This window comes from Amblyomma mixtum, chromosome 1, assembly GCF_055824585.1.
Source record: "Amblyomma mixtum isolate Tamu chromosome 1, ASM5582458v1, whole genome shotgun sequence".
Classification (NCBI taxonomy): domain Eukaryota; kingdom Metazoa; phylum Arthropoda; class Arachnida; order Ixodida; family Ixodidae; genus Amblyomma; species Amblyomma mixtum.
The window spans coordinates 227160795-227185014 of record NC_143012.1 but is presented as its reverse complement, the minus strand read 5'-3'; the positions used below and the strand labels follow the sequence as shown (position 1 = coordinate 227185014).

The following is a 24220-nucleotide window of genomic DNA, read 5'->3' as shown; positions in this document are numbered from 1 at the left end:
TTGTATAGTTGTACAGGACAGTTCAAGAAAATTCCTGCTTTAGGTTGTGTTTATTATCTTTTCTTACCTCACATTCTTTTGCATTGTTGCCGTGACCCTGAAGGTAGAGTAATGGATGTGACAAAAAGAGGAAAGTAGGAAACGGAAACACGGGGATAAAAAAAAAGAAAGAAAGAAAGAAAGAAAGAAAGAAAGAAAGAAAGAAAGAAAGAAAGAAAGAGAGAAAGAAAAGCGCGAGCTGCTAAGTGATCGTCGTTTGAAAAGGTGTTTCGTACAGTGCGCACGAAAAAAAAAAATGTTAGTCGATTCGGGTAATTAGGCCAAATGCGGATATGTGCAATATCCGCATATATAGAAATGCTGACAGACGGACAGACGGACAGACGGACAGACGGACAGACGGACAGACGGACCGACAGACCGACAGACCGACAGACCGACAGACCGACAGACCGACAGACAGACAGACAGACAGACAGACAGACAGACGGACAGACAGACAGACGGACAGACGGACAGAGAGGCAGACAACGCCCAAATGCAGGGAATGAGCACTGTAAGTGCTAGCGCTCTAAAATTTGCACCAGTGAGGAGCCGGTAGTGCGGGAACTGGGCGACAGAAGGTGCGCGTCTCGCGCAATCAAATAGGCGACGAGACCGCTAGGCCACTCCCATTATTGTACCTGAGGGGAGGCCAGCAGAAAACGGCCGCTCGCTGGAGCACTTCGTGTTCTTTTCCCTGTTCGTTTGCCGGCCGATAGTGACAGAGTGCAATAGTTCACATCTTACCTGCTTATCGACAGCAATGGTATCTACTTTCTCAGTAAGTTTTTGAGCGTGACTGACGATGTGTAGGACGCTGAACTGGCATGATTGATACGAGGCAGTGCTGGTCTACGGCGGGGAGAAGAATGCCATTGTTTTTATATCGCAGACTGCGCTCGCTTATTTGAGAACCGGTAAAAAAATTGGCAGTGGCTTAGCTCAGCTATGCCAGGATACACGTAGCGAAAGCGGTTTCGTCTACTGACATTTCGGTAGCGACACACCGTCGTTGTCGTTCAGCAGCTTGGCGGCGTCTCTTCGCGAGACGTTCCTCTCGTTCTTCGGGCGTCTCGGCCGCCCTCTTAGCCTTTCTCGCTTCGTTTCCACGCGGGACGCAAGCTGTGCGCGGTCCGTCACCTGCGCCATCTGCTGGGCCAGCGCCGTACATTGCCAGAGGGGTTTTCAGTGGGTGCCGCATGATGGCGCTTTTAATACACGCTGGGCGCGCTGAGTGGCCCGGTACCTTCACTTTAAAGGGACCAGAACGCAATGGTGTGCTCGCGTCTAACGGCTACGCGGCGAATTCGGTTTCTTTGCCCAGTCCATCGAGAGTACCGAACGCCAACCGAGCCGCAAAGTACGGGCCCAGGTACAGGCAGCGGAAACCGCTCACTGGCAATCCGCTATGCAGAAGAAGGCGACTATTCAACTGTACCGCGCGCATAAAACAGCAGCTAGGCACTTCTCACTTTCCGCAGTTTGTCGTCTCGGCGTGGCTAGCAGTTCGCGCTCTTCGCTCTCTTCGGCTGCTCGCTTGGCTTTCCTCAGCTCGTTCTCCCTCTGCTTGCCCGCCCAGTACCGAGCGAAGGGGGGAATGGAACGCAAACATCTTTTCGTAGACACCAAGTTCGGGTTTCGCCCGCACAGATCTGCACAGGATGTTCTGCTACAATTCAATCAGGCTGTCCTCGACCCCGTCGAATGCCCTCACATTGACAACGTCGTACTCGCCCTGGATTTGAAGGGTGCATTCGACAACGTTACCCACGAGATCATTCTCACCCACCTCTCTTAAACTAACTGCGGCAGAAACGCCTTTCAATACATTCGGCAATTTTTAACCGACAGACAATCTTACATTCAAATCCAGGATAAAGAACATGACCCTTTTCATTAGGAACCAGGGGTACACCCCAGGGCGCGGTGCGCTCTCCCCTGTTATTCAATTTGGCTATGATGCGCCTACCGGCCCGGTTGGGCGCTGTCGCCGGTGTGCAGCATGCGCTGTACGCCGATGACATCATCCTGTGGGCCGCACAGGGTTCCCTGGGGACTTTGAGGCCAACCTGCAGGAGGCGGCGACCATAGTGGACCGTTACGCTCGCCGCTGCGGCCTCCAATACTCCACCCACAAGTCTAAATTTGTGCACATACGCCTCTCACCAAAGTGCGCAGCCAAACCTTTATTGTCTCTTGAGACAGGTCCAATCCCTGAAAATGCTGAAGTCCGGGTACTGGGGCTCTTTATACATAAAGAGAGACGGTCAGAAACAACATTGTCCAAACGCCGCCAGGTGGGTGACCAGGTGGGCCTCTTGGTCCGCCGGGTTTCTAACAAGCGCGGGGGGTTACGATGTAAGGACGCCTTGCGGCTGGCGCATGCATTTGTAACCAGTCGAATTCCATATTCGACTCCATAGCTCCACCTGCGGAAGCAAGACGAGGATTCACTCGAAGTCATCCTCTGCAACAACGCTCCCCCCCCCCCCCCCCTCCCCCAACAGAACACCTCCAACAACGGCCTCCTGGGGTTGGGCATGGTGAACACATTTCGGGAGCTCCGGGAAGCCCACTTGACCAACCAATACACACGTGTCTCGAAGACATTGTCGTGTCGCCGCCTCCTTGCCCGACTACGCATCCAACACACCACTCTCATGGAAAAGCGCGTACGTATTCCATCCCAGTGGAGGTGCGCCCTTCACGTGCGCCCTCTTCCCGCGAACATGAACCGTGAGGACCATAATGGTCGGCGCCTGGCGCGGGCGGAAGCCCTGGGCACTACTATGGATCGCAACCTGGCGCATTCTACGTGGATGCCTCCGGCGCCCATCATGGGGTATGGTACACGACCGCAGTCCTCCACCAATCCAAAACAGTGAACGGCCTTACTTTCCGAGCCTGTGACATAACACACGCGAGGAGGTCACCATTGCGTTGGCTGCATCTGATCCCACTTCAAAAAAAAAACTATTTCCAACTCGCGAGGGGCTTGTCGGAACGTCGAGCAGGGCTGGGCACCGTATCTAGCCTACCGCATTCTCCAAAACAGCGTCTACACCGGGGAGCCCGCTCACCGGCGTATCGTTTAGGCTTCTGCTCACATGGGCCTTGAGGGAAATGAGGCAGCTGACGCCGCCGCCCGCGCGCTCTCTCACCGGACATTCCCCTCCGACCCCGATGACCAGGAACTCGAATTCACTCCAGCTTACTCCTTATCGATCTGGCCACGGCCCCGCCCGTGTAAAGGTATCTCAAAGGCGGAGGAGCGGCTTCTGCTTCGCCTGTGCACTAATACTTTGCTGTGCCCGGCAGCTATCAGACACTTCGGCCCTTCTTTCTCGGGCAGCTGTCCGCACTGTGCGGAGAAGTCACCGGACATCTACCTCATGATGCGGGCCTGCCCCTCCAACCCTGCTGTCCCCCCTCACCCCAACCCAACCCGGGAGGACTGGGAGGCGACCCTGCTCGGCTGCTCTGACCTGCAGGCTCAACGGGCCTTGGTCGGGCGAGCCCGGCCGGCGGCCGACGCCACTGGGGTCCCGAACTAGGGACCCTCACCTAGTACTTGTAAGGGCTGGCCCCTCCGGGTCAGCTCATGCATAACCTCCTGAAGTGTATCTGTACATGAATGTTTTCCACCACCACCACCGGTTGACGACTTCGGAATCCGGCGAATTGATCTTCTGCTGCCTATACCGCCTTTGAGTGGCAGCCGAAGATTCTTCTTCCGTGGCGAGCGTCTGACGACCGAGCGCATCGCCTCCCGCGCACATTCAGCGGCGCGCGCATGCGCACTGTGCACCTATGGGGTGACTGAGCAGCGGGCGACGGTGGCGGCGCACCAGTGGCGTCACGCACGGCGCAGCTGTGGCGAAACCGGCTTGCGACATTAACTTTCAGGCACCGGCGAAATCGCTGAGGGTAGGACAGTGTAGCTTTCGGTACAAAACTCTATCTGGAACCTGACCTGACACTGAGTGAAACGGACCGCTTGGCGAAGTAGTTCTGCAAAAAAATTACAGATCACTGCGGCGGCCCGCATTGGGAGAATGCGAGAGCATTGACGCCTCCTCGGCACCCGTCGCCTCTCTTGGCCTCTCTTTATTATTTTCTTTTTGTTTGTTAATTTAACTACTGAACTAGCGCAGTTATCTTATGCTATAATTAAAGATAGATTTATTTACTCTGATCATACCTTCTTTATCTCAATCAACCATTTCGGTTTTTCAAATTTGGTGTCGTTGTTGCTTTCCCGTCCACTTACTATTCCCCGTCTAGCCTATTTAACCGTACAATGGTCTTTGCTGATAACTAATTAACTAATTAATCCATGTCAATGAAATTTTTTGTTCGAATAATTATCACTCATCAAATACATTTCAGTTCATTCCAAACTTTATTTTCACTCCTTTGCCTACTTTTTGCACTACTTTCCCGTCCACGGCTGTTTTCCCAGCCACTATATCGGCGTCCGCGCTATTTCAGTCGTTTTTTTTTACATTTTTGGCTCTAAATGAACAACCAGTGATCCTATCGACATATTTTTTTTTTGCGCAGCATCCTCACATTATCCTCTTTCGATTACAACCACTCGTTTGATTCTATCTCTGCAGAGAACGTCACTATTGCTGCAGGCACGTTTTGCGGACAAGGTGACACGACCCCGCCGAGACAGCCTAGAAATGCTTTCGCATGAAAAATACGCGCCCGTCAGAGACGTCCCCCCACACCCTTTTGCACACCCTTTCGCACTCCCTTTCCCTATATATAGCGATTTCCTCGGTCTGACCCTTGATCACTTACAGTTTCTTGCCCTGCGCGCTGTACGTATGTTCAGTGCTTGCTTCCCTTATGCGGTGTCGAATGAAAGAGAAAAATAAAAGCGACTACCAACCTGCAACCATTAGCACAATATGCGGACTACTTCAAACACTGTGATCACAAGCGTGCCAAGAGGCAACGTGGCCTAAGATATGAAACGATTCACAGCTTTACCAGGGGTAGGAAACTCCGATTAGTTTCAGTTTCAACTCCTTCAACGAACCTGGCAACAGGAGGAGAAGTGGTGTATAAATATGAATCATTCCTTCACAAGCACGCAAAGATATAGGTACTGTCTGAAGCTCCGCGAAATGAAGTTGCTCATTTTCGCCGGTAGTGGTTCGAATCTCGGTCAGGGAAGAAGTTTTTCTCTTCTGGATGTTGTTGCCATGACAACGGTACGACGCTCCAGTTGGCATTCGCCCGGCCGCTGTGGGTGGAATTGGCGCTGGCGTCGCGAGGGGCTCAACAATGGTTTGTCAAGGAAGTTTCCTACCCTCGTCTTTACAGCTGCCGCCGTTATTCCGTGACTCCGCAGCGGTTGGGGGGAAGGGCAGAGTGTTATGGGATCCTCAAGCAGACAACTGGTGTCAGAAATCGCACAGAGCACGCCCGACATTCCACAGTACTATTCAGAGAAAATTTTTCCCGTCATCATCATCAGCAGCCTGAGTACGCCCAATGCAGGCGAAGGCCTCTCCCATGTCCCTCTAATTAACCGTGCCCTGTGCCAGCTGCGGCCACCATATCCTCGTAAACTTCTTAATCTCATCCGCCTACCTAACTTTATGCCACCCCTGCTACACTTGCCTTCTCTTGGAATCCACATCGTTATATTTAAGGACCAGCGGTTATCTTGTTTCCGCACTGCATTCCTTGCCCAAGCGCATTTCTTTCTCTTGATTTCGAGAAGGATGTGACTAGCCAGTGTTTGTTCCCTCACCCACTCTGCCCACTTCCGGTCTCTTAACGTTACATCTATCTTTTTTTTTTTTTCAGAGTTCGCGGCGTTGTTTTTAACTTAAGCTGAACCCTTTTAGTTAGCCTCCACGTTTCTGCCCCACAGGTGAGTACCGGTAAGATACAGCTGTTAGATACTTTTCTCTTGAGGGATATTGGTAAACTGCCAGTCATGATCTCAGAGAACCTGCAATATGCGCTCCACCCCATTCTTATTCTTCTAGTTATTTCCCTCTCATGATCCGGGTCAGCGGTCACTAGTCAAGAACTCAGAGAACCTGCAATATGCGCTCCACCCCATTCTTATTCTTCTAGCTATTTCCCTCTCATGATCCGGGTCAGCGGTCACTACCTGCCCTAAGTAAACATATTCTCTTACTACTTCCAGCACCTCGCTACCAGTCGTGAACTGCTCTTTCCTTGCGAAACTGTTGAACATTACTTTGGCTTTATGCATGTTAATTTTAGGACCTACCGTTCTGCTTTGCCCGTCTAGGTCATTTATCATGTTTTGCAGCTGATCAACTGAGTGACTTAGAAAGGCAATGTCATCAGCGAATCGCATATTACTTAGGTATTCTCCATTAACTCTTATCCCCAGCTTTTCCTAGTCCAGGCCTCGAAACACCTCCTGTAAGAGGCGGTGAATAGCACTGGCGAGATCATATCTCCCTGCCTGACACCCCTCCTTATTGGAATTTTATTGCTGACTTTATGAAGGACTATGGTAGCTGTGCAGTCGTTATAGATATCTTCCGGTATTTTCACATAAGGCTTTCTACACCCTGATTCCGCAACGTCTGCATGACTGCTGAGGTTTCGACTGAGTCAAATGCTTTCTCGTAATCAATGAACACTATATATAGGAGTTGGCTATATTCTGCATATTTCTCTATCACCTGACTGATAATGTGAATATGGTCTACTGTCGAATATCCTTTACAAAAGCCTGCCTGATCATTTGGCTTATTGAAGTCTAAGGTTGTCCTGATTCTATTTGCGATTACACTTAATAAATACCTTGTAGGCAAGCTGCCGCGGTGGCTCAGTGGTTATGGTGCTCGGCTGCTGACCCAAAAGATGCGGGTTTGATCCCTGCCGCGGCGATGTAAGTGCACGTTAAAAACCCCAGGTGGTCTAAATAATCTGGAGCCCTTCACTACGGCGTCCCTCATAGCCTGAGTCGCTTTGAGACGTTAAACCGCCCATATACAAAACCAAACCTTGTAGGCAAGGCTGTAAGCTGATCGTTATGCAATTTTTTAAGTCCTTGACGTCTCCTTTCTTATTAATTAAGATAATGTTAGCGTTCTTCGAAGCTTCTGGTCCGATCGAAGTCATAAGGCATTGCGTATACAGAGTGGATAGTTTTTCTAGCACAATCTCCCCTCCGTCCTTCAAGAGATCTGCTGTTACCTGATCTTCACCAGCCGCTTTCTTTTTTTGCATTGCTCTTGAGGCGTTCTTTACTTCTTCTGGCACCAGCCGCGTGATGCCGACCATCGCGATGACATGAGCGCACTTTTATCGCTGCATCTCGTTCCGCTTCGGTCTTCCTCAAAAGCGCCAAGGATCAGAGAAGAAGCGGATCTAGGGGCAACTATTGGAGATCGCACATACACCTCCATCTTTTTTTTAAACTCCATCTGGTACGTGTGAAGGGCCCGTTAGAAAAGACGAGCTACCCAGGAGTCGTTTACAAAATTCCTTGCAAAGAATGCATGCAACTCCATCTATGTAGACGAAACAAGGGATTTCAGAAAGCGGTTCAAAGAACATCAGCGTGACGTCAAGAAAGACTTCCAACGCCCTAGCAGAACACCGTCAAAAAACGGGCCACTTGAATGACTGGGATTCCGCGCGCATACTTGAAAAAGGAAAAGATTTTTATCTACGTACCTGCTCAAGGAGACCTTTCGCATTCAAATGACAAGCGAAGCGACAAACAGGATGCGGGGAAACCTACCCGAGATAAACGTATGCCCTGTGCGCCACGTTTTTCCTCCATAAGCGACGGCCCATCTGTTTCTGCCTCATTGTAAACAAGGCACCCGTAGCGATGCCGAAACATCAATATTTTTGCGCTTTTCTTCATAATTCACCTTGGACAGTGCTGGTTTCTTCAGATGCAGAATTTCCCACGACAGACGGGTTTCCGTTGAAAACTATGTTACCTTCTGGATTCTTACCGCCGTAGCAGCCACCTTCCAGTTACGCAATCCTCCGCTCTGGCCCAAGCCACTGGGCCACTCTTCGCCTCTTTCTCTCTCTCCCCTCTCATACTCGCCCTCGCCTTCATGTATCCTAAACGCGGAGACGGGGATTGTACCATCTCCACTTTGCCGCCCGCCATAGTTGGCAGGTGGAAATTGAATCGAAATAAACCAAACTGAATTAAATCCTATTAAGCTAAATTAAATTAGTTGACTAAGTAGTTACAGACACGGCTGACTGGCAAAGAATGCGACTCCATCTATGTAGGCGAAGAAGGGGATTTCTATTTAGAGGGACAAGGATTGAGGTGGTCGAAATTATAAAGGTTTTGGGCGTTTTCTTTTCCAAGACGTTGCAATGGGATGACCGCGTAAACCATATCTTGCAGAAATTATGTTCCATAACAGGTATACCCAATCGAAATCGTTATGTCTTTCCAATGTCTGCAAAACTAGCCATTTATTATGCCTTATTTTCCTCCTACATAAATTATTCTCATTTAGTCTGGGGCACAACGACCGACAAAAACCTCAGCAGTCTTTTAACCCTTTGAAGGTTTTTGCCGTATATGTACGGCGGCGGTTTTCTGTCCCGCAAGGTCTTTGCCGTACGGGTACGGTTTCGATCTTCCGTTTGAAATTTTGCGCCAAAAGAACAATGCGTGCTCACTGGGGGGTGCTGCCACCTCTTAGGACTTACAAGAAGTGTTTGAATTTTGTGTTGCCTTCTTACCGAGATAAGCAGAACTTATGTCTAGCTTTAGCGCGGCGGCACAGACTGCGGCAACACACCTTTTGTAGTTTTGGTTTCGCCGCGTGATCGGTACGGAGTCGCGCGAAATTTGAGTTTTCTTTTTGTCAGCACTATCTTGCAGGGGCTGCCGAAGTTGATTTCTATCTTTATTGGCGCTGCTCTTAGCTTGCTTATCACCGTTGCTCGCGAGGTATTCTCGCCCTCTGTGGCAACGCGCCTACGCGGTTTCGATTCCGGCGCGGGATCGCAACGGAGTCGCGCGAAACGCGTTTTCTCTTTGTGGGCACTGTTTTGCAGAGGCGGCGAAAGTTGATTTCTATCTTTATTGGTGCTGCTCTTAGCTTGCTTATCACCGTTGCTATTCTATTCTATTGAGCATTTTCCAGTTGTGAGTGATGCTGTCACCAAAGTACTGTTCCTAATTTTTTTTTACTATTTATTCTCGATTATATACATTTTGTAGATTCAAGATCCGCAATAAAGTAATTTGACCACCTGGGAAAGTTTTCTTCAAAATAATTCGACCCTCAAAGGGTTAAGGATGCAAAAAAAAAGGTTTTACGGATCATTAATAATTTGCCCAAGTTTCACTCAAGTGAACTTATCTTCAGAAATCTTAAGGTCATTCCAATAACTAAATTGTATCATTATAAACTCCTACGCGAATATAAACTCAGCATCAAGGAAAATCAAAGGTTGTTTTTGGACATATCGAACCTAGAATTAATAGGCAACGCGGGCTATAATACGAGGACAACAGACCGTTGGAAAGTGCCAAAATGCCGTACGAACTATGGGATTCAGAGTCTTAGGAAGAACCTGCCTCGATTACTAAATGAACATATTAAAGCAGAAACAGATAATTTAGAACTAAATATTTCCGGAACCTGAAGGCATTGTTTTATCAATTTGCATGTCCCTAATACACACCACGCATTTCATAAACAAAACACCTTGTACAGATATTTCGCCACTGTTTCATTATAACTGTCTTTATTCTCCCCGGCCGTGACATGAGCTTGTCGCCATATCATTCATAAAAATGTCAAGTTATAATTTTGTTTGTTTCTGTATATTTCTGCATATTTTGTTCTGTACATTTGTTTCTGGATTGTGTTACTTCGTTGCCGTCAATGCCAGGGGGACCAAGATTTTTGTCAAGCCGTTAAGAAACGGCTTTTCTTCTTGGCCCCTTTCACAATGTGTACGTCATGTTGTGAAGAACAAATAAAATTAAATGAATGAATGAATGAATGAATGAATGAATCTAGATTTCACAGTAGAATGCAGGGCTCTATGGCTAAGCCAAAGCTATTTCAGCTTTCGCTGTAAAAGAGAGGAATTCGGTCGACGCTCCAAAGCTCGTGCTTGCACTGGAGTGCAGCTCGTGCAGGCAGACAAAGAAGGCGGTTTTGCTATAATACCGTCCGGTTTATACAACGAAAGGCAATAGAAGCAGTGAAGAAGAATTTCAGGTCCGTGAAAGTAAATACGACGCAAATGAAAAAAGATGCAGTGTCGTTTTGTGAAGAACTGCGACTGCATAAACTAGCGAGGGCCATCAAAAGTCTGAAAAGAACAGCCTTTCGGTTTTTTTCGTCGCGAAAACACACAAGCGGGAAATACGTTTCCGGACTATAGTAAGCGAAAAGGAAACTTGGCAACCGCAAACCAGTCAATTTTTGCTCAAGCACCTGAAGACTCCGGAAGTAGAAGACCCCTTTGCAACTAAGAACTCTGATGACGTGATAGCCTTCCTTCAGACTAATAAGAACATAAGGTGTGGTTTTTCAATTGATGTAGAAGATCTTTTCTACTCTGTTCCACATTGACATCTCTTTTCTGCAGTGCGTAATTGCAAAGATAGAAATGGAGCCACGGCTTTTCAAAACGCTACCGGTTTGAATGTGGACAGCTTCATGTCATTATTAGAGTTTTATCTCAAGGCCACTTTTATTGATTTTAATGACCAAACGTATATAAAAAAAAGGACATTTTCATTGGCTCGTGTGTCGCCCCGGTACTTTGAATAAGTTTTTATCTGAAATTGACCGCTCCTTGAGTGAAGCACTTGACACGGATTACAGTACACGTTTTTAGATATGTGGACGATTACCTGGTCCTTTTGGCAGATAGTTATTTTAGTTTCGATGAAGCAGTAGCTGATGTTTTAGGTACGTTTGGTCGGAACAGCATGGGCCTCACCTTCACTCACTAACTGCCCAGCAGTAATAACCAATTACAGCTTTTAAATCTCACCCTAACCTTTCACCCTTCACATGTTTGCTGGCGATACTGTCCACGCGCAAGGAAAGTAATGCTGCCTTTTCATTCGAACCATTCTAAGCAAGTTAAGAGCGCTATCACTTCCCAGTGCTTAGCATCCGCACTAAAGAAGTCTTGCCATCATGCCGTGCACACCAGGTTTGCTTCTAAGGTGTACACCAGCTTTGCTTCTAAAGCAGGCTTCCCAGCTTCCCTAGTTTTCTCCGTGACGCAGTCCTTGTTGAAAAAGCTGAAGGCCAGCAAGGAAAACAACTGACCTCAAGAAAAAACGCTGGAAAGGCCGGAAGTTGTACCTTACGTACACCACACCTCTCGTAACCTGGAGAAGGTGGTCATTAAGTACGGCGTTGATGTGGTATTTTCAGCGCCGCGAAAACTCGCCGGAATGTGTTCACGCATTGGTAAAAAAAAAATGCAAGAGTGCGCCATCAGGCACCGAACGCCGCATGTTGGCTGCAAGAAAGGAGTAGTATACGAGTTCCCGCTTACATGCGGCAAGGTGTACGTTGGACAGACCGGACGGTGTCTTAATGAGCGCCTGCTCGAACACAAGAATTCATTAAACAAGAGAGGTCATTTTCCAGACCACTGCCAAGCCTGCTCGAAAGAGAAGCGTATAGCCTGCAAGCCTCGACTATCGGATTGCAAAGTGCTATTGAAAAGCTGAGATAGGACAGAACGTGAGCTCGTGGAAGCCTTCTATATCAAGAAGCGAGATGATAATTGCATAAGTGACACGTAAGCTGTTCTTCGCCACAGTGAAATGCTGTTTCTTGACACATATCTGTGAGAGGCGAATGTTTGTCGATTGCGATTAAGAGCATGGATAAGGGCAGAGGCTATATAAACGTTCTTCTTTGAATAAATCCTGTCGAAAGTGCAGCTCTCGTCCTGTTCCCTTACTCGTCAGTGTTGCCATTTTGCGCTCTCACGTCTTTCACGAATACGCACCAACAAGCCCAGCTGCAAGTACTTCATCTTGTTTCCACGGTTACCCTCGTCCTTCCTCGCTATTCCCATCGTCCGGTTATGTCTTCCACTAATACTAGTACGACGACAAACCCTGAGAACGGGCCTTTAACAGCTCTTGCTGTAGAAAAGTTAGTTATTCCCAGATTTCTGTAGCACTTATTTTAGCTTCATCAAAAAGCCATCCATATTGCAGACACTCGGGCAGCTGTCACTTTTGATATCAGTACCCCACTGCAAGGGAAACACTACGGTCAGCAGCAGCCGCACGCTGATCTGCAAAGCTTCCCATTCGAATAAGTAAACGCTTTTTCCATTAGTATAATTTCTCTTCTATGCCCTTAGGCCACGAATACCGTCTAAAATAAAGTTTCTGAAATCATGCACTCTCATTAATGCCTTTAACCAGCGCAGCTGCTTGTGCTTTTTATATTTCCTACTGAATGAAGGATCCCCCCCCCCCCCCCCCCCTTCCCAACGCCTGTGTGGATCACACTCGTAGACCTTAAAGGAACCCTGAAATGGTTTCGATGGGCATATTCTAGTGAAATATATCCGGAGAGGGGGCCTTTGCGGGTATTCAAGTCAATTTCACAGTTCTGCATGCAACCTATAATTTATAAATAATTTTTAAAAAATCGCTGCTCGCAGTAGCTCGCAACAGATGAGGGCAACGCACCTCCCCGCGCGTTCCCTACCCCGATGATGTCAGTGGGCAGACGAGGCGAGCTTGAAGGCTGGCTGTTGTGCCCACTGACGTCACGGGGTATAGTCGGATACAACTTAACTCTGCAGTGAAGCTCCGCCCACATTCAGCCTCCGCGCACAGAATTCTTCCACGACGAAAAAGTAGTCCGCTTTTTAAACGTTTCTCGTTACCTAAAAAGAAGCTTGTCACAAGAAAAAAAGATTATGAGCTCTAGAATTTTGACACGTGGATTGTTTGATATAGTCAAACATTAAAAAGCTGATTTCGATTACTGCTGCGATTGGCCAGCGGAGTAATACAGAACACCGCGGGCCGCGGCCCAGTGTTAGCAACTGCTGTTTTTTTTAAGTTGTATCCTACTATAGTGGACGCGCGGTGAGGTGCGTCGCCCTCATCTGTTGCGAGCTACTGCGAGCAGCGATTTTTAAAAATTATTTCTAAATTATATGTTGCACACAGAACTTTCAAATTTGACTCGAATACCCACAAAGACCACCTCTTCAGATCTGTTGGACTAAAATATGTCCATCGAAATCATTTCAGGGCCCCTTTAAGGTCTTTGAGTCTAGAATAAAGCGACAAGAAAATTCAACTGAACTGCAAATAGTGGAGCCAAGTGCCCCTTGCAGTTGGTTATTATATCTCAGGAGGCCTCGTACTTCCCCAAAAGGGACGACAGACATTGCTATCGAACGCCTTTTTCCTTTTTCACCGTGCCTACAGCGAAAACCATCCTTAGAGAGACGAAACCAGACGGGACGCCGAGAGAAGGCAGAGATTGTTGCTTCTCTTCATTGTTTCAGTGCTCCGTTCACTACACTTCGTCGTTCAAGACGAGAATCCGTTTCTTGAAGACTGACGTCAGTATAATTGTTAGAAAATTCTTTCAAAGATTAGCGATTATCCTGACTCGCGTTGAGTTCGAAAGGTAATGATGGGAAATAGATAGGGGCGGACGCCTTTGCAAAGCACGAAAGCAGGCGGTCGTTCATACTCGGGCAACGTTAGTCAGGGTTTAAGGGTGTGATCAACGCAATCAAGGAGGTCTGTGAGACGACTGCACGAAGCAGCAGAGCGCGGCTGTGCCCAAGCAGCGTTCACACAAAAGGGATGACATGGTATGATCTGGTATGGTATGGTGTGGTATGTCGGAAATAACGTCCCCAGGAGAGCATCAGCTATGAGAGACGCTGCAGTGGAAGGTTACGAAATAATTTCGATCACTAAGGGTTCTTTAACGATCACACGGCTGTCTTCTCCGTTTATACTTCATCGAAATGCGTCCGCCACGGCCGCGGTTCGTTCCTGCAACCTTGGGCTCGAGCGGACAAACTCCATAGCCACTGAGGCACGGCGGCAGGTCATACATCACAGACGCTAACTACTCTTGTACGGTAACAGGGCGAAAATGCCAGTGCTATGGTGAAATGATTACGAACCGATTCCATTATCTGACCGATCGAGATATATACAAAGAATTCCGCCAATCCTCCACATTAAGAACACTTATGAACCGCTCTCACCATAGTTAACAGGGAGATCTTTCCGCTTGTCCCACCTGCCACGAATACAGCGCGGAGCTTCAGAATCCCAAAGAGTAAACGTGGTCGACAGGGCTCGATGATAAGATAGACTCACCGAAAAGCAGCAAGGGCACGACAAAAACTTGCAGCGCTGGAAACGTCAGGCGCATTTTCGCGATCGTTGCCAGTTTTGCGACCGCTCGAAGAAACGTCTAGCGCCGAGCGAGGTGCGACCGCTTATCGTGTGTCGGTGACGTCCGGAGGCGCCGATAAGGAGGCGGGTATAAAAACAAAGGACCTAGCGGACTTGCACAGCTCCTCCACTGTACACTGTCGCTGCAACTCCGGCTCGCTTATCTTCTGTATTCACAAAGCGGAGCACGATCTCGTATGGAACGACCGAAATGGCTGTTAAGGAACGTAGGGACTTCCTTCAGGTCACAAAGGCGTGAAAAGCGCTTATCCGTTCACCCACACTACCAGAGATAAGAATAGGGGGATGATAGAGGAATACCTGCGTTTGCAACGAAAAGCTTGTAACAAAAGGGGCGGAGGGTAGAACCGTTGCCCCTCGGAATGTCGTCCGGATATGGCGGGGCATCGAGACGGTTAGAGCAGCCCGAAGGATCACAACGCCAAGTCCAGGAAATTAACTGGCGTCAGCACCAGGGAAAAACCTCAGCGCCGTCTCTTCACCGCAACACCACTGAGAAACGAGTCTGTTATCCTGCCCGACATTCTCTTATCCTTCCTGGCGTCCCCTCCCTCGCTTGGCCGGTGTTATGGGAGGCTGGCGGAAACAGGAACCAGATGCTATCTGCGCTTTGTTTGTCTCGATGTGAGACGTTGCCGCAGTCGCCGCTCGATGGGGTGGGTTCACGTAAACACTGTCAGTCTAGCTTCAATGTCACGCCAATGTTAACGAGACTAATGCAGCCACCCAACCTCGTCTTTTCGCCATGCCTCCTCGTCAGCTCCTTGTTACACGCTAAACAGAAATGACTAAAAAGGCAGTAAGCTCTTTTCTAGTGCACTCTCTTACTATAAACACGAATACGCCTATGTGGTACTAAAAAGAGAGTAAGATGTTATCTAGCCCTTTAACTCCGTTTTATAGAAGACAGTGCGCTAGAGAACAGCTTGCTTCCTTTTTAGTCCTTTCTGTTTAGAGTGCTTTTATAAAATTGAGTGTGTTATATAAGACAGATTACTCCCTTTTTACTCTGATATAAGCGTATTCATGTTTAGAGTTTAGCTTCTGCCGCTTATGTTTCTTTTTTTTCCGTCTACAGGCCTCCTCCACGCCTTCTCGCTGTCGGCATGGCAGCGCCTTCTTCAGCTGACCATCTTCACGCCTCTCCCTTTTCAAAGGCCCGGATGTAGCCACACGAACACACGGTCGTACGCTGGGTTTCCTTTCCAATAACGGCTACCACCGTTGAAGAAGAAAACACAAAGCGTGAAGAACTGACTACGAGGTAGACACATAAGGACACACACTGACGACTGTGCAACATGACTAACAAGACAAACCCCAGCAGAAGTATAAAAGCAGAGATTCTTAATAGGCTTAATCGGCAGATTGAGCCCTAACGCGAATTTCACGAAGGTTTTTCTTTGTATTGCCGTCGCTTCGATAACTTTTCTTCTGATCTTGTATGCTTCTTCTGTTCTATGATAAAGTTGTGCCGTACCAACCCGTCGAATCATCTGCTCTCAGGAGCTCCACCTAACATAGCCCCTTACTGCCAAATCTTGTTAATGATCTGTAAATGTATGTTTCCTCTTTCAAACACAACAAAATAGCGACGATAAAACTAACAATGCCAAGCAGCATTTTTCAATCATTCCGACGGCAAACCACTGCTCAAAAGTATGTATACATCAATGGTTCTGCAAATAACTGTACGCACGACGAGTAGGAGTATCACTTCAAGGCAAGTAGAAGATCAACATGAGAGCTGTCAGCCCTGCTTCACAGCAACCACCAGTTTATATGTTAACGAGGAAAATAGTTTCATTGCTGCTACCGATCATGTCGTGTTTTGCAAGCCTATAAATTGCGAAGGACCTGCGAACGCAAGCACAAACACAAAGAAAAGGCAGAACAGAGCTTCAAACCAGATTGTAAACAAACTTTTCACTGCTCGTATAACACTGCATAACTCGGGAGGCGAACGAATAAAAACAAGCGAATGTGCGTCAATCTTAATTAACGCAGCGGTAAACTTTAATCACATGTTTGTCATATAGGAGAGAGGAAATATACTCGAGATTTTTCATACCCCAAAACACAAGGCAAGACCATCCAGCCCAGTGAACAACCAAACACGCCGGAGGTTGTTGCATCTCGTCGCCCGGTTTAAAAATACCATCTCAGTTTGTTTCAAAGCCGGAAGTATTACTCGCAGCGCATACTGAAAGGGAATGTACATAATGTGATTAACACCTAGGTAATTTGTCGACGAGTTTGCTTTCGAACTTTGCTAGAGAATTACGCGGCCGACGCCAGCCGAGGCCGGCGCGTGGATGCTGCTATGGTTAGGTTATTTTTCTTCGCTATCAAGTAGTTAAGTGCTTCTGTCCTCCACAGAGAGGAGGCAAAGCACCAGGGCATATATTCCCTTTCTTTTCTTCGCTTTAATAGCCACTCACTCGCATGCAACACTCCGCTGCCTTCACTTGGCGTGAAATAGGCCTAACTCCTGATCGCCGCGCGTCGAGATGTTCCCACACGTGGTACAGTGCGATACACAGGACACTCATTCGTCGATGACGACAAGCACAGTTTCGGCGGATCAAGCTTTCCGGTGTAAAAAGCACAGAATATGAAAGCCAACGTGCTCGAAACAGCACAGACCACTGCACAGCTTATTACAGTTGAACCTCGTTATAACGAAGTCGAAGGGACCCGCGGATTTCTTCGTTATACCTGCTGCTTAGTTAAATCAGTACATGACCATGGGTCCAACTATAGCACGCCAACAGCTAATCTGCCACAGTGCAGACATACAACATAGGTGGCGTTTAGTCTGCCACCGATGTGTATTGAGGGAGCCTTCAACACGCGCACCAAGCGTCCACTACGCGGCTGAATGTACGTACACCATAAATATGTCAGCCGTTCCAATTGTCACCCGTATTTTCGGAGGCCAGCATACGATTCAGCACTTAGTAAACAAGTATTGGAGGAATAATGTCCCAGAGGATAGGGAGAAATCTATACGAAATATTTATAGCTCAGTTTTGAAAGCGCTGAAGCCGACTAGTCCCACTGTAAAAGAGGGCTCGGCGATTACGTCGAGGACACTCGTCTTCGTCGGCTTCCCCGCACCAAGCGAGAGTACTCTGTCCACCACACTTCACCGCACAACACTTGTACCTTGCGGAGAATGCGTAGGCCAGACCGAAGGCTACCTTTTGCACCGGATACAACTGGTTTGATGATAGCCGGTCAACAAAAATTGTTTTGTGAGTTAATTCTCCCCCACTTGGCCTGATGAGTTCAGCAGAACGTCGATACCGCCAAGCAGACCAAACACACTGCCAAGCAGTTTAAAACACACAACTAAAACTGCACACGGCACTCGAGAAGCAGGAAGTGTTCTCCGCGGGACTACGCAACGAAAAGGTTAGAATTAGAGCAGTGCACGGACATAATTTTGAGGCCCGGGCTTCAAAGCCCGAGCCCGACCCTAGAACCGAAGCTTCTAGCCCGGGCTCCACTCAGGCCCGCTAAATTATTGCTTTACTGAGCCCAGGCCTGGCCCGCCAAGCCGTACCCGATGCTCGGCCCAGACCCGGCCTGGGCCAGTTCCCGACAGCAGCGCAAGAGGCGAATTACTCACTGCATGCAAGTAGACGCATACAACGCAGGTAAAAAAGCAAAGGCGCTCAGACCAGTAAAATGCTTAAAGAAATTGCTGTGGTAATGAAGAAAATAAGAGAAGATAAGGCGGGCTCGCCCGTTCGTTTTCTTGAAGAATGTTCTCGTCTGTCCGTAGGTCTGGGGAACCCATCCCAACGAAGCCACTCTGAAGCGGGAAAATAGGTAGCCCGTGACAGTATGGCGGCACATTTAACACAATTCAGCCGCCGCGGTGGCTCAGTGGTTATGTGCTAAGTTCCTGATCCGAATGATGCAGGTTAAATCCGGCGGTCGAATCGCGATGGAGGCGAAATTCGAGAGTCCCGTGTACTGTGCGATGTCAGTGCATGTTGAAGAACCCCTAGTGGTCGAAAATTCCGTAGCCCTTCACTACAGCGTCCATCATAGCCTGAGTCGATTTCGGATGTTAAACCATTTATCACAACTTTCGTGACACAGATTCCACATTCTTGTCTTTTAACTACTCCAAATTGCTGCTTACGCACCTAACATTTCTTCTACACACACACACGCACACATACACGCACACACACGCACACACGCACGCGCACACGCACGCACGCACGCGCACGCACGCACACACACACACACACACACACACACACACACACACACACACACACACACACACACACACACACACACACACACACACACACACACACACACACACACTTAAATTGAGGACAACGCAGCGACCTATGGAAAGACAATTGATAGGTGTAACGGTTCCAGACAGGAAGAGAGCAGGATCGGTCTGGGAACAAACGCAGGTTAGTGACATTCTAATCGAAATCAAGAAGCCGAAGTTGCGTTTGGCAGGCAATGCAATGCGGAAGCAAGATAACCGATGGTCGTTAAGCTCAACGCAGTGGATTCCAAGATAGCGTATGGGTATTGTTGTGCTCGAGCCCACATTCCGCTAGCCTCTCTGGAAACCAGCGCCGAGCGCCCGTCGTCGCGCAAAGCACGCCCAGACTCTCATCGGACATGTCGCGGCTTGCAACATGAATCATCCCGGCTCGCCGGCGCAGACCCTTCCTCCTCCTCCTCACTGTCGGCTCGAGACTCCCACAACGCTTCGCCGGCCGCCCTTTCTAGTCTGCAAACCTTCAACGGCCGAGCCCTCTCGACCATTCGTCCAATTTGAAAGGTGGTCAGTGCCGCGACCTGATTGGAGGGTTTGAACGGCTGGCTGCCGCAACGGTCACCGGCGGCTATAAAAACGGAGCCGCGCTGCAGACGGGCAGCAGACGAGCCATCACGCCGGGGCCACCCTCCTTCTTTGTGCTAGCTCGTTGTGCTCTCGGCCCTTGTACAGTACGGTCCACTGTTAAAGGGAACATGCGATCGCGTGGCCTCCGCGCTTCGCGGCGCGCTGCCGCCGAGAACTTGTGGGCATTGTCGGCACAAGACACATGCGCAGTGAGCACAGCGGCTGGTCTTTCCACGCATGCGCCTCTTGCCGCATATTCTCGCCGCATCTAGGCAGCAGGGCTTCGTGAAGCGCGGAGGCCACGCGATCGCATGTTCCCTTTAGCAATGGACAGTACTGTACATATTGCACATAAACGTCCTTTGACTCACCGTCGCCTTGGCCGTTTCTTGGCTCAGCTCTGCGCAACAGAGGCACCAGGCTGAGATGCTCCAGTCCCAACTGAGGTGACCAGGCTCGGAGGCCCAGTCCTAACAGTATGCGAGGCCATCATACCTTAAAAAAAAAAACAGGGTCCAGTAGAAAACCTAGGTCTCGCATCGCTCAACTGATGCCTATAGAACGCTCCCCGTAAATAGTCTTTGTGTAGAAACAAACTGCCCCTTGTAAACAGAACAAGAATGCTTACGTGTGCTTACGCACTGAAAATAAGATCCCTGCCAAAATATCTTTGTTACCCAACAGTTACTAATGCACACCCAGGACACTGTTCAAAAATAAACCACAATCGATCAGACCTTTGCTACTACGCTTTGAAGCTATGTCATGAAATCAAAATAATAGATGTCCTACCTGAAATTGTCCTTATATAAGATTCACTGTCTCCATGGCGCAGCCTTCCCGCGGTGTGTGATTTTATATTAACACACTTTAGAAAAAAACTAACGCAACATGAACACATACTACGAGAATACCCGGCTCTCAAAGAAAAAAATGTGTAAGTTACATGAAAGCTTAAACAGATCGCGCAAGAACAGCAACAAAAGTAAGAATTGCAGTAGTACAGTGGAAAGGGGAAAAAATTAGACTGCTAAATTATACATCGATCTTTACCGTTGAACGTTTTGCGGTGTTTATGGCTGTGAGCTGAATAGTTGACGAGAACATCTAAAACAGCATGATCTCTACTGATTCCCTGAGCATATTCACAACGCTCTAAGCCGCTAAAACACTGCTTTATCATTTTGCTTATGACGCGAGGTGCGACCAGACTTATCTCGATATTTATTTATTTCACATACTGTCAATCCCATTGGGATTTTTACAGGATGGGCATATAGTAAGAAGGTACAAAGCGAATACAAATGGAATGGTATACATTAAAAACACTGTTATTTTCAAGTAATTACATGAGTATGGGAAAAAAAACACAGATAACAGAAAATAAAACACATAACGAGAGAATATTTTTCACAGAAAAGGGTGCAATTTTATACATTGTAAGTAATATGTTCATAAAGATGCTGTTACATGCAGTGATACGAGTGGTCTGTTGTACTTGAATAATTATGATTTAATTATCTATTGATTCGTGACCACGCAACCGTTTCCACATTTTTGCAGATTGTTGTAGTTGCTTTTGGCTCGTTATCTCGAGGATTCCTTGCCAGCTTTATACTGAGCGCGGCCAAGAACAGCAGTCCGCATTGTGACAACTGTGCCTCGATAGAAACTGTGGAACATATCCTGCTTGAGCGCCCTGCGTATGCTAACGAGCGTGCGTACTTTGAACATTGCATGCAGAAGCTCTGCCCAGTGCCCCTAACAATGGACAAAGTTTTAGGTCCCTTAGCCTGCTTCAGGCAACAGAGACTTGCAATGAACTTTCTATTTACATATTTAAAAGACATTGGACATCTCGATAAGCTTTAAATTCACTTGCACGTTACCTTCATGCATTCTTCATGCAGTGAACTTCGTCAGCCCATTTGTCGGAATATGCACTCCATCATTCCATAGGTTACATCAATACTCGCCATTGCATCCTTAGTACCCATTTCATGGCCCCATTTTATCTTCGTTTTTTTTTTACCTCTTCCACACTGCTCTCCTTCCGTCTTTATATCCCAAATTCCCCTCCCTATGCAGAGTAGCATGCCAGCGATTTTTAAACGCCAGCTAAATTCTCTGCTCTTCATTAAAGAGTCTCTCTCTCTTTAGCAGGAAGCGTCATAGAGAACATAAAAAAGTCACAACACAAGGACGTTTGATAGAATCCCATTGAGTCCGCAGCCACGTCGTCATAGATGGTAACGGTAGAGCCGACGCATGTGCTGCATGAGCTCGCAGTGATGAAATCAAGAATGTGAACATACTCTATAAAGACTGCATAAAGTTAATTCACAGTACCTTGAAGAAGAAATGGCAGGAGTGGGCTAACGAACTTAACAAACAACTACATTTGTAAAGCCCATTTTCGTAGACTGGAAGTCATTCAGACACAAGGAACGTTTCACTGAAGTAGTATTATGTCGTATTGACATAGATTACAACTGACGCATGACTTCTTACTGATAAAATAAGACAAACCTCTTCATGAGAAATGGGGAGACGAGCCGACACTACACCTTGTTTTATTCTCATGCACAACAATAAAAAATCTCAGAAAAAAATATTTTACTGCATTCCACAATGATCACATCCTTTTTTGACCCAAAGCTACTCTTAAGCGAAAATGCACTAGTTGCTCTGCCGAATGTTATTAGGTTTTCAAAGAGCAGATTTCTCGAACAAAATATACATCTGGCAAGTGTAATAAAGTGGGTCATGCATTTCGGTGCATAGTTAATCGCTGATTGCTCAGAGTAACGGAGCTTATTTCGAAGGAAGCCAATTGCTGGACAAGGGATGGCAGCGAGAGAGAGAGAGAGAGAGGTGGAAAGATAAAGTAAATAACAGTGGGAGGAAAGTGCGACCAACTTCTGTCCCGGCTAATTGGAGAGACCTCCGCTGAAGCCCTAACTGCACCACCACCCGTTACAGACGTAACTGAAGGAGCAATTGGCGCTAGCGTCTGCAATAAAGAACAAGATCTAACCGCAAGAAGTTTCTGAAAGATCTCTCTTTCTCCCCCTTTGCCTTTTGAATTTCTGACCTGCGCGGCCGTTGTAACCAACGCGCATCTTCGGGTGCTTCGAGAACTGCGTCAGCCGCTTTATCTCGGGCGCTGTCGCCTGCTTTGCGGCGCTAGTCACGGACACTTTGTCGTCGTGCTCCTTCATGTGTTAAAGATGTGGGTGCTGCGGCAACTACAGTGGTGTTTTGTTTTGTGCTCGTGACCCTCGAAATTGCGAGGAGTGTAGCGAGACACGCACGGATGCGATGGGAACCGCCGCCGGCGCTGGCTTTCTCAAGAGCCGTCGCTCATTTCGGCTATGTGTATCATGAACCATGATTTAGTCACATCATGCTTGGTCCCCAGAAGAGTCGGCACATCGTGAGAACCGATTGTGCAACTGTACGTTAACTGAATTATAATTATGTAATTATCTTTATTATGTAGCAATTATATATTATATAGTAATTATATAGTAATTATATAGCGATATATTTGTCAATAGAACCATGGACTCATATGCTCTCTATTCTACGTACATTGGCCCAGCGACCCGGTTACCAGTGTTCACCAGCAGCGCAACCAATTTTAACGTGTCACAACAGCAAAGAAATGGTGTACGGAAGCCCAAGTAAAGCGCGGCGCGCGGCCGCGCGGAGAGCGGGCACGATTTTGGACCACTCCTCGCGTGAAGCAGATGCCCGGCGACCACCTCCCGCGCCCGCGTGTTTCGGTCGTCCGTTGTCACGGAGATTAATACGCCGTAACTGCGCCACCAATCGCTGTGAACGTAACTGAAGGAGGCATTGGCGCTAGCGTCTGTAATTCGTGACCGCTGTGAGGTGTATGGTATCACCCCCTCTTTAATAATTTTGGTTTGGTTTGGTTTGGTTTGGTGTTTATTTTCTTCCAAAAATGAAAGGGGAAGCCAAAGCAAAAGGCGGTAGGCTTGACTAGGCCTTGGCTCCCTGATACAGGCGGCAGCACGCACCTTTAGCGCCTATGCAGGACAAACAAAGAAACTGAATAATATAACAACAATATGACACAAACAAGCATGAATTGAGTAAATCAATGACACCAAATAAAATAACAATATGAATAAACAAGCATGAATTAAATACATCAATGACAACAAATAATATAACAACAATATGACACAAACAAGCATGAATTGACAAATTTTATGCCGCAGGATGTTTTCATGGAAACAAAGACTAGTCAAAAACATATATTATAGCGAGTATAGGCCATAAAACTAAACAGGATTCTCTTCCAAATATTTTTTTATACATTTTTTAAATACCTTAGTTGATGACAAGAATTCCCGTTCTAGTGAAGTTTGGTTAATAACAGATGGTACCTGGAAAGTTAATTTCTGTTTTCCGTAGTTAGTGCGAGTGATGGGCACAAGTTTTTTTCGTGTTCTCAGATGGTACATTATGGCAGGCCTGTCAGGTAGAGTGGCATACAATCTGTTATGGTGAATATACTGCAGTAAACGAAAATAATAAATTTGTTGTACTGGTAGAATAGCATGTTTTTTGAATAAGGGTTCTGTAGGTAAATCTCGCGGTCTCCCATAATAGCCTTCAATGGCTCTTAGAGCTTTTTTCTGGAGAACGAGCAACCTATTAAAGTTACCGGATCCAGTGGTTCCCCAAACAAGAATACAGTATGATATTTTGGAATAAAAAGAGCATAATACAATGAAATCTTGAGCCAAGTTGGTATTAAGTTAGTAATTTTGTAAAGACATCCTACAGTTTTACTGAGA

General features: G+C 47.3%; 1 protein-coding gene across 1 annotated transcript in view; it reads right to left on the bottom strand.

Annotated features, from left to right (window-relative positions):
* Positions 1-24220, bottom strand: part of LOC149371087 (KICSTOR complex protein ITFG2-like) — a 90346-nt gene that overhangs the window by 767 nt on the left and 65359 nt on the right. The window lies entirely within an intron of this gene.